The following is a 12,305-nucleotide window of genomic DNA, read 5'->3' as shown; positions in this document are numbered from 1 at the left end:
TTAGTACTTTCATCAATCATGTTAGAGTTCTATTTTGGCAGATTGACAGAGTTTTTCTTCACAACTGCGGAGATGTGCAAAAAGCTCTTCTGGAGAGAAATGTTGTACTCTCGAAAGAACTTCAAGAGCGCTTATCATTGACACCCATTTTGGTTTTCTAAGCATCACAAACAAAATATTTCCTACAATTTTACTATTAGAAATAAGTTTCTTCCAATTCTACAAATTCATTTTGCATTTGTAACCATAGTGACACCTTAATAGTTCGGGAAAGGTTCGGCAGAGTCAAAAATTCGTGATTAGGGTATAATTCGGATATAATTCGGAAATAATTCGAAAATAATTCGTTTTTGTAAACACCAAATCAGTATAATTCGAGAATAATTCGTTTTTGTACACACCAAATAATATACTAAAATATTAAAGTTGAAAAAAAAAAATTAAGATTATTTGGTTCATTTTGGGCCTGAGCAGGATAGATCCGAATTGTTACTATAAATAATTCGTTTTGGGCCTAAGCAAAACACCATTAAATCCTAATGCAAAGAATTAGGCCTAAAGAAAGAAAAAGGCCTCATGCCTACAAGCAAAACAAAAGAGGTGCTGACAAAAGGCGCTGACAAGCAAACCATTATATCCGGTTTTTTACTCTTGCCAAGTCCCACAAGCAAAACAAAAGGCGCGTACAGCTCTTGAGTTCTTTATATAAGAGGGTTAAGGGGCAGGAGAGATCTGCACTCTTGGACAGAGTCAGTGAATCATCATGGAGATTGACTCGTGGCTTACTTGGCACTGGGCATTTGTCCAAAAAAAAATTTATTTAAATATTGCGAATATTTCGTTAAAAATGCGAATAATTCGTAAAATTCATGTTTTATCCGTAAAATATGCGTTTTATTCGGTCAAAGGTTCGGTCAACCGAATAGTTCGCTGTTCGGTACCGTACCTTGTTACTATGTTTGTAACATCTTATTGTACATATTCTCAATTGATTCATTTTCTCCTATATCAAAGGTTTTAAATTTAGTTTCAAGACCAGTGAGTTTTGTTTGTTTTATCTGGACATTATCCTCGAATTTGTATACAATAACATCCCACATATCCTTGGCAATGGTCATATCACCAAAGATGACTGATAAAAATTCATCTATAGAACTATAGATAATATTTATGGCATTATCGTTTACTCTCTTATTTGCTTTAGATTCATTTGTCAATTCAGTGAAATTTTCTTTGGCAGTAGGAGTATATCCAGTTGCAACAATATCCCAAATATCAATTACATTTAGATAGTTTATTATTTGTCTCTTCCAATGGCTAAAGTTCTTGGTAGATTTCGTTAATTTGGTTGGATTTCTAACATGATTGATTAGTGCCATTATAGGATCTAATATAATAAACAGATTAAGTGTATCTTAATTTGATATTCTTGCTTTGATACCACTTGTTGGTCCCAAAGACACATAGGGGGGGGGGGGGGGGGAAATAAAGTCTTTTTAAACTTTTAATCTAAGTTATAAGTCCCTAGTGTGTCTTATAGTTATTCTTGGCGGAAATTACAATAACTTGGTTCGAAACTAAATTAATAAATAATAAAATAAAGAATAGAGTTTAGAGACACTTGAAAGAAGCGATGCCTGGGAGGCAACCCAAGAACAATTTTCTTTTTACTTTTCCTTTTAATCGAGTCCTTCTAACAAATAACTCATGAAATTTACAATTGTACAACCAAAAACTCAGAAGGGAGGAGAACCAATCCCATTAAAGACGAGAGAAGACCAGGTGAACCGCATGCGGATAACCACCCAACCGCATGCTACCCTACAAACCGCACATGGTTAACCCCTCAACCGTATATGATTGACCCATACCCAAACGAATGACTCAGATCTAGAAACGAAATTGCATGCATTTTAGGCCTGAACCGCACGCGGATCTGACCTGATAACGGACTCGTTTAGGGTTTTTGACTCTTTGAATTCTCGCGTCGTTTCGTTGCACCATTTCAAACCCTACAACTACCCATTTTTCACCACCTTTCTTTTCTATCTCTTTCTCTTCCTCTACTCTCACTCTTTCTTTCTCCTCTCTGCCTTCGCTGTCGCTTCCCTGCCTTCGCTGTCGCTTCCCTGCCGTCGCCATCCCTGCGCCATTTTTTTCTCAGTCGCCATCTCTCTTTCTCTTCATTCTCCTTAACCCGAGCACTAGCCCTACACCCCTCTTCTCGAAATCTTCAAGGTAAAACCCTCAAAACCTTCAAAAACTCAAAATCAATAAAAAAAAGGGTTTTATTTCCGTGATTTGGGAGTTGTTTGGACCATAGTGACAAGGTTTGCGAATTATTCGCGAATAATTCAGATCTGAGTCATCGACGAACCGAACAGCAGATTAAACGACAATTCGCGAATTAAACGAATTATACGTGATTTATTCGCGAATTATACGGATTTTATGTTTAATTTGCGTTTCTTTTGAAACAATTCGTCGCGATTTCGCGCGGGAGAGAGGAAATAATTTCGTATGGGGCTTTGAGTATATCACGTGGATTTGCAGCTGTGGGGTCCACTGCAGCAAAGATGCAAATTGTTAATATCAAGGTGGGATATTCTATTGTTATTAAGTTTGTGTCCATTAATGTGCATAACCTTTTATTTATTTGTATAAAATTTATTTTTTGAGGGACTTTTTTTGAGGGGTTTTTTTTTTGTTGTACCGAATTATTTTCGAATTATACCCGAATTATACCCGAATCACGAATTTTTCACCTCGCCGAACCGAACCCGAATTATTCATTTGTCACTATAGTTTGGACTGGTATCACTAGTACAAAAAGAAAGAAAAACTCTGAAATCATGTGCGATATAAGCCCAAACCGCATACTACTTCTGAACCTCCATCTTCCCAGTCGCACTCGGTTCTACTAAACTGCACAGCCTTCAACTAATACCCTTTCCAAATCACACATGTTTCTTCCACTCCAGGTGCTAGTGAAATGGACAACCCGAATCAGGGCAATCCTCGATTCTACGAGAGATCAAGAAGACACAGAAGGGTCGGAGCTCCTCCTGGGACTACACCCAGGCTCTCAACTTCCCCAGGAAGGTTCATCCCAGTAACCTCAGATTCAGGAAATTCTACCCAACCCGAGAATGACACCCCCATCAGTCGGCAACAATGGGCATCTAGCAGTGTGCTGGCTATAAGGGAATGGGGCGAATCATCCAGGGCACCTAGGCCCACTTCTGAGGCAACCTCCCACTATGAAGAACTGGAAATGAGAGGCTTGGGCGAGGTAAGAGTGATTTGTCCTTACACTATGGCGACACTTGGGATATATGATCAGTTCGTGGAGATTGCCACTGCCCTTGGAGTATACCAATTGCTTGATGAGCTTCGACACTGCAAGGTATACAAAGAACCAACTCTCAACTTTCCCTCCTCTTTCAGGTTCGAGGATAATGTGGTCAAATTCCGGATCACCAGGTAAGAATACCGGATGACCATTGAAGCCTTCAACACAGTGCTCGGTTTTAGGGCAAACACGAGGTATCTTGGCAGCCACCAGGAATCTTAAGAAACGTGGGCCCATATTACTGATCATCAGGGAGGAGAAATGAAATGAGGGAATATGATAAGGCATCTCCTCCTGAAATACCTGTACCGAGCAATGTTAAACACAATATTTGCTAAAGGGCATACCAATTTCGCGGTTAGCAACACAGAAATAGAGCTTCTTCATTATGCCCTTTACGAGGCAGGTAACAGGTCCGAAGGGATCCCCGACATAGGAGACTACTTAGCAGGTAGCATCTCCTGGACCACCCATAACCCCCGAGACAATGGAGTGCTCGGGTATGGCGGACTGGTACACCTACTCGCATGGAAGTTCAGTGAATCCATCAAATATTATGCTATAGGTGCTAACACCCAGCCTATGAACATTCAAGAGCTAAAAAACATGAGGGTACTCGGGCGAGGAAGTAATCCTTGGCATGTTATCAATAGAAGAGTGCTCACTGTCTTGCCCTTAGAACCACTAGATTTCCTATCCGAGGAAAGTTGGATAGTTGTACGCACAAGGGAAGGAGGAGAAGCTAAACAGTAACAACAGGAACCGCATGCGGATAGATAAGAAATACACGCGGGTTGGGAATATCAAGAACCAATTCCTGCCGAAGGCTGGGCCCCCTGGCCTGACCATCATGCGGTTTTGCCCCAACCGCACGCTATACCCCAGCTGGCCGGAAACCCTTATCGACAAGTTGTTGACAATCTGTCGAGGTAAATATCCGGACTGTCAATAGATATGGCCCAAGGATTAAACCAGCTGAGGAGAAACGTACAAGCAACCGTAAAAAGAGCTGGTACCATACGTGATCAAGTAGAGAGGCTCGAACACCTTACTAATGAAAGGTATGTTGATCATATTGATAATACCATGAGGTTCAACTACCCAAGAGCATGTCTCTTCAACAATGACTGGTACGCACGACTCTATAAGTGTCCACCGCAGCCACCTAGACGTGATGAGTAGAGGTTGTACTTTACTTTTCTTTTCTTTTCTTTGATTTGAGTTGTTTAGTTTTTATTTTATTTTATTTTCTCTTTCTTTACTTGAGTGATTGTGCCATGTTGGTACAACATTCAAGCTTGGGGGAGGGAAAGACTTGCATTGTACCCATCTAGGCATTTAGGTCATATTTATTTATCGAGTCGCTAGAAGTTTTACCTAGTTTCAACTAGAATCACCGTGAATTCTAGGAGGACGAACTAGGATTTTTATCTAGCATGCATTGCACTTAGAATCTTATTGCATTAGGTCATGTAGGAGTAAAGCATCCTAGAAGGTAAATTAGGATTGTTAAATATATTAGAAATGGATATTTTATCATGTCATTGCTTCTCTTGCTCTATTGATTTCACTTTACATTTTACCTCATTTGAATGATCTTTTTAGAATACGAAAGACTAAGGCTAACAACATATTTTTATATTGAAAAGAAAATTACAAAAATAGATTTATTAGAATGAGGAGGGTTCAAATGCCTCCATTTTTTGTGCCTCCACCATGTCTCAATTTTTTAAAACTTTAATAACTTAAAATTTAAAACTTAAACTTGAAATAAAACCATTATATGTGATCTATGCTATTTTCTCTCTGTGCTCATAAAAAAATATCACATTTCAATTTTATTTTTATGTGAATCAATAAGTTCAAAAATCAACGTCTAGAAATTATCCACATTAGTACGTTTTTTACAAGCTCTTGATGACAATCCAAATAAAATTGAAATGTTATAATTTTTTTACATGTGCATAGATAAAATGATGTAGATCATATCCAACGGTTTCATTTTGACTTTTAGTTTTTAAATTTTGAATTATTAAAGTTTTGAAAAATGGAGGCACGGTAGAGGCACAAAAAATGGAGGCATTTGAACCCTACTCTATTAGAATTGTTACATGTGAGAATTTTTATAAAATTGAAAGCATTTCAAATTACACTCTTTTTAAGTTTTGACCCCGATAATTTGATGAAGTCTAAGGATAATTTCTAGATATACGTATTTAGGAATTGTGTGTATTCATAGTGAACATGACCCAAACTTTGCATTTGTATATATTTTATTTGCTTTCCCAAAAATGCAAGAAAAAACACAAAAAAAAAATACAAAAATACAAAAATACAAAAAAAAATTCAGAAAATACAAAAACATGAATAAAGGGTGGAGATAGAAAAATGAGTACGGACGCCTACGCAATAATGGTTGTCAATATGCTCGAAAGATCTCCCATCCACTCGGCTTGATCTAGGGCCCAATGAAATCCTTAGGTGCATTCAGAACGCATAACTTCTCGTTTGTATCGATCTATGCGTTAGAAGGGTAAAACCAGATCGAGTGAGAAGATGGATTTTATCTATTTTTTTCTTTTAATTTCTGCATTTTTAATTTTTACCCTTCTTTTAAATTTTTAAAATATTTGCATTTGCATAAGTCATGTCTTACTAACACACTTTGTCACTTAGATTTATCCCAAATCCAAGGGTATGGTCGAAGAAGGGATCAAATCATAAAAGGAATTATGAAATGAATATTTATCTTCTTTATGATTATTTTCATAGTAATAGTTTTAAATTTATGTTTTTGAAAGATTCTGATTAAAGTCAAGAATGGTGTTGTGAATGCAAAGGTTTCTATTCCTAAAAGATCTTCATTCAAGTGCAAAATTAGAGTTTGAGCAAGCAATTTCATGGCAAATCCAGATTCGAAATGATTTGACAAGTCTTGTAATTTAGTTTAGAGCAATGGTTAGAGGTTCGAACCAAGGTAATATGACCCGTGAACGAATTGTTTAGATGCTTAGGGACAATCAAATCTTTCACATTCATAATCTTCGTATTTTATTTGGAGACAAACAAAATTCTCAGATTGTTTGTTCAGGACGAACAAAGGTTTAAACTTAGGAGTGTGATAGGGGTCAAATAAGTAGTTATTTTTCCTATCACTTAGCATATATTTTGGCCGTTTATCGAGTTACAATTGCTTATTTTTTAGAGAATCAGATTCTTTTTCGTTATTTCACTTGATTTTAGAGAGTTGTAGATTTTCAATGATTTTGGAACAAAAAAGGCTTAAAACACGCAATTCTGACACCTCAGCCTCAGGCGCACGGATGCCGTCATTCACATGCTATCCAGAAACGCTGCCGCACGGATCTCAGCTTAACCGCATGCTATTCCGGAGACGCTATCGCAGACGGTTATGCCACCCATACGGATCTCAGCCAAACTGCATGCTATTCCGGCATTCTCACGCAGAAACTGCCAGAACAACAGTTACAGATCTAACTTCCCAACCAATGCCTATTTAAGCAAATGGACGCCTAGAAAAGATCTCTCTCTCGAATCACAGAAGAAAACACACATCTGAGAGCACTTAGAACTAGAGTTTCACTCTAGTGGAGGCTATGCAAAGGAGAAATCAATAAGGAATAGCAAGGTCTCTACTAGAAGAGGAGGAAGGAACAAGGCGTAAAGACGGCGTGCATGAGATAAGGGGCAGCATAGGTGTTCTCCCTCCATCTCTCTTTATTGCTCTCTTTCTTTATGTACTTTGTTTCTTTTGTTGTTGAACCCGCCATGAGCGGCTAAACAACCCTATTCTAGGGTGAAGACATGTAATCTTCAATTCTTATGAGTTTAATCTTATTGTTTATTTATATTATCTTTGCACTATGATCTGAATTTTTACTGAGATCTCTATGCCTTATGTTCTTGTTTATTGTGTGCCTTGTATGCATGGAGGGCGCAATCCATGCATACCCTTAATTAGGAGGTTAACTAATATCCAAATGATATAAGTATCTTAAATACAAGTAGAATAGATTGACATGGTGCCCGCTTGTATTCGAACTACAGTAAAGGAACCTATTAGGATATGGTTTAGCAGACGAATGTCGCATTCCATAACTAATAGTGAAGTAATCTTGATTATTGGTATTGTGAAATATTAGTAATTATGACTTATCATTAATCTTAATGCAATTGTACTAAGTACCTGACAAGTACTTATTCAGTTAGGGTGTTGTGAGGCCGACAGGAGATCAACACTAGAATAGGATTAGCAGCTCTCAGATCACACTAATACCAGTGCAGGGCGTGTACTGTTCAGGCCAAACTGTGTGCGATTCTAACTGGAGTTGAAACTAGACTTTGTACGGTTTACCCAGAACGTGTGCGAATGGTAACAGAACTGCATGCTACTGAGTAACTTTATAATTGACAAGTATTAGCAGTAGCATGCGGTTGGTGACAGACTGTACGCAATTGTTATGACAACCAGTGTCACACCCCGCGGCCACGGGTAGTAACAGTCCCCCGCCGTAAGCATACAACGCCGTGTATGCTTACAAGGCTAATCACAATTTAAACCAAACAACACGCAATTCAAAACAAGTTTCTAATATAAAATCAGAGTACACAGTCTGGATAGTAATAATACAACGAAAGTATCGCATCCGGATACCAACCATGAGGCCTACCCTATATCTATACAACCAAAATATCTAGGGTCCTGAGATGGTCAGCTACTATGGCCCACTACTCGCGTGCCTCTCCGGAATCAATCGTACCTGTACCTGTAAAATAACCGGGAGGGTGGGGGGTGAGAATAAAATTCTCAGTGCGAATTTGCCACAGTTTAGATTATTGGACTTGCAATCAAACTCTATATTCAAAGATGAAACCCAAACAATAAACAATGCAACAGTTATATAAGAAAACATAAATAACAGAATGCCACTACTCGACAACAGTTAATCAACCTGAAACACAGTTTACGGAATTTCAATATGGATTTCAACACACAACATGTACTTTGGCTTAACTCGATTCCTAACGCAGTTCATTAGGGCTTGTAGCAATTACAGATGTTCTCTCGAGCTGAACCGTTATCAAACCCACATCTGTAGGGTTACAAGCGCCTACAGATGGCCAACCAAGCTGGACCCTTTATCGGACACCCATCTGCAATTGCTGTTTGGCTTAACCATTTCCTAAGGTCCGGTTACAAGTCACCAATACAGGTCAACTTGACACATATGCAAACACACGGACTCAAAGTTACCTATACAGGTCAACTTTGCTAAATCTCAAGCAAATATATCTCAAGCCACACATATAGGTCAGTCTCGCAAATTCTACAGATCGACGCATAAGTCAGCAGCGTCACCTGAATCCAGCCACCTAAACAGGTCGGTCTGGCAAATTCTACAGATCGACGCATAAGTCAGCAGCGTCACCTGAATCCAGCCACCTAAACAGGTCGGTCTGGCAAATTCTACAGATCGACGCATAAGTCAGCAGCGTCACCTGAATCCAGCCACCTTAACAGGTCGGCCTGGCAAATTCGTAAACACAGGTCAACGGATAGGTCACCGTTACCTTATCCAGCCACCTAAACAGGTCGGCCTGGCAGATTCATTCACAACAAGCACAATTCATAGAACTAAACAATTAATAACCATACCAACATGCCAAATAACCTTAACCGAACAATTCAAATCATTCTCATTTATGCAATAATCAATATACAGCATGAATTCCAAAATATGCAACAATTAATCATTCAACATGACAAACGAATAAACAGTTTAATTCCTGAAAACAAAGTATCAAACAAGTCCAAGAATCCCGCACCTTATTATGACGAGCGTACCGCTTAAGCTAAGGATCGGACGTCTCGTATGGTCTCGCAAGTTCTTGCTCGACCGAGCCTACACCTATATTATACGTATACTAGGTTTAACATTGGTTCAGGATCGAGGAGTTTAATCGAGTGGTGCTAGGGCTTATACCTTCCCTATTCAATTTCTATGTTTTTTTTTTTGGTATCAATTCGTTCGGTTCATTATTTCTTACCAAAATCCTCTAGGTCCTCGGGACCATACAACTCTCCATTTGGTGACCATCAATCACCGGTTCACTACCTTGGTTCTCGGTTCATTTCAATTTACCGTTTGGTTAACCCTAATTTGGTCAAAACCTCAAATCGGCTGTTAAATGTTCTAAAAATTCACGATCAGGAGGCAACCCTACCGATTACAAGTCTAATTGGTCGGGTTAAGCAAATCAAATCACGATTAGGCCAACTTTCAATTTTGGCACGAAACCCTAGAAATCAGATTTCATAAATCGGAAGAAATCGGGAAAAAGAATGACAAACAAACTAGTAAGAAGTGTAGAGGAACTAGTCCTCGAGCAATTCGAGCACAAATCTCGGGTTTAAAACGAGAATCCGAGAAATCGAGAAAATTCGAGGTTTCAAAAGTAAAAAGGAGAGAAAGAAATACCAAATAGAAGGGTTCTGAGAGATCCTCGGCTGCTTTCTTGGTTCCAAACTCGATTTCTCGCAACAATCGGGAGTCTGGAAGAAACGGAAACTCACGGGATCTTTTCCTTCTCTCTTAACCGAAAATAACTTAGAAATGGGGATAATGGTGAAGTGAGAGAGAGAGAAGGTTTAATTTGGGTTTTAGGGTTAAAATTACCCTGAATGCGGATTAGCCAATCCGCACTGCGGGTTACCTAATCCGCACTCGAGACTTAGTCGGTTGTCAGCCGAATCTAGGAAAAGTCCGAGCCTACTGCGGATGAACCTGATCCGCACTGCGGTTCACCCTCATCCGCACTCACTACTTAGCCGATTTCAGGAAAATTCAGTGCAATACAGAAATTCATGAGTGCGGCTAAACTCATCCGCACTGCGGATCCCTCACCCGCACTCACTACTTAGTCATTATTTTGGCAAAATTCCAGAAAAAGCCTGAGCCACTGCGGATGGCTTCCACCCGCACTGCGGTCAACCTAATCCGCACTGGGGCTATAAAATTCTGAAATCTCGAAATTTCGACGCGGTTTCAATTCACAATTAACTTACTTATTTAGGGGAACCTTAATTAAGGTTTAAACTTCCATTTTATTAACATGATTTATCGATTCTTTCTTTTAAATCATTCGAATTTAATTGTAAAAATTTCATAACGTAACAACCAGAGCCTAGATTAAACAAGTATGAATGATAGAATATCTTATTCCCTAGAAGCCCATCTTCTAAACACTTAATATACTACTACTTCTTTGTTGTAACCTAACATTACAACCGAGAAATCAACGATCAACCAAACAAAACACAATCAACTAACGTAAAAGAACCGATAACCTAGACCTTAGTTTACATCTTAGATCTCTTAATACACCATCCCTACGGATCGACACCCCAATTTATACTATACGATAGATTCATACGCTTGTGAATCGACAGTAGAGTAAACATTAGGGTTATAAATATTATTAGCATTGATTTCCACCCCATCAGGCGTGCTCTTGAAAAACATGGAAATGCTCTTGATGTAGTTCGGAAGGAAAGATCATTGAGGACGATCTGTTGTAATGGGCGACTGTAGGTGACGGTGGTTGTGCATCAACGGGACTTGAATCGGCCATGGAACTCTTCTTCGGACGGCCTGCGGAGTAGTCGTGCGACTGTCTTATACAGCCCGAATTTGGAAATTCTTTGACTGGAATTCTGAGATCTGCTGATGAAGAAGAAAGGACTCGAAAATTGAAAAGGTTGTGAGGAAATGAGAGAGGCCAGAATGGTCCTCTTATAGGGATGAGATAGATCAAGAAATAGATGGCTGGATGGGAATAGTGGGCATCACCCCTGGTCTCTATGAAATTCCAAAAACATATTTAGTTTTCTGAAAGATAAATTTTACTCCAAAACAGGCTCCTGCGGCCTCCACATACCGCCTAATGCGCCTAATGCGGTGCTAAATTTGGCAGGGTTATTTTCTGGCTTCTGTCGGATCCCTATACCGCATGCAGGTACACATTATATCGCATGTGGGTTCATTTACAGAACCTTTTCACAATTTTTCTAAGTCTGGCTTGATTTGGATCTCACGATCCCGAGCATATGCCGCATGCAGTATGGAATGATACCGTATGTACGGGCTACATACTAGACCGAAAAATTGTTTTCTTTGTGTCCTTCACTTCTTCCTAGTTTCACAACTCCAATCATCTACTTGTCAATTCTGGTTTGGTAAGTTTTTACTTGACTCTAAAAGAAAAAAAAAAAATGTCCACGAAGCGCTTATTTTAGGTCATTAGCTTGACCTTCCTCGTTTAATTGGCTGAAGGGGGAAAGGGCACTCCTTCGGCAGGGGTTGCAATTAATAGCGTTTATCATCCTTGGCCACAATGCAACGAACCGAATCTCGTGAGTTGACCTCGTGCGTGAGAAGTTCAAAAAATCATTAGCTAGTTTAACTACTTTATTTTCTAGTATCCTTGTGAATTATCCTATTGTAAGAACGTTGGTGTTGATCCTATCTACTGTCTTCCCTTGTCTTTCAAACAATATGAACGATTTAAAAAGTGCAATCGCAAGTACAAACTTTTTTTGTCGATTAATAAATAAGGTTTTGTTGCACATTTTCGGATAATTAGCGGAAGGTAGTAAAGTTCGATTAAGAAAAATGAAGATATCGGATTTTAAATGGAAGAAAAATGGAGTTACGGGAGGATAGTTAGCTACCTCATACTCATTTGATTTTCTCCTATACTTATTTTCTTTATAAAAATATTATCGCATAAGCAACGAGAATTGGTGTTATTCAAACTGACATAGCATCACTAAACAGCTTGATTCTGAATTTCTGATCAGCTGGCACAAAGTAACACACGCACACCCACAGAAAGAGAGTGTTCCAAAACATGAAATGATGTCCCGGCAATC

Source organism: Carex rostrata, chromosome 20 (assembly GCF_964058835.1).
Source record: "Carex rostrata chromosome 20, lpCarRost1.2, whole genome shotgun sequence".
Taxonomy (NCBI): domain Eukaryota; kingdom Viridiplantae; phylum Streptophyta; class Magnoliopsida; order Poales; family Cyperaceae; genus Carex; species Carex rostrata.
The sequence above is the reverse complement of the archived record's forward strand: the minus strand, read 5'-3'. Positions refer to the sequence as shown.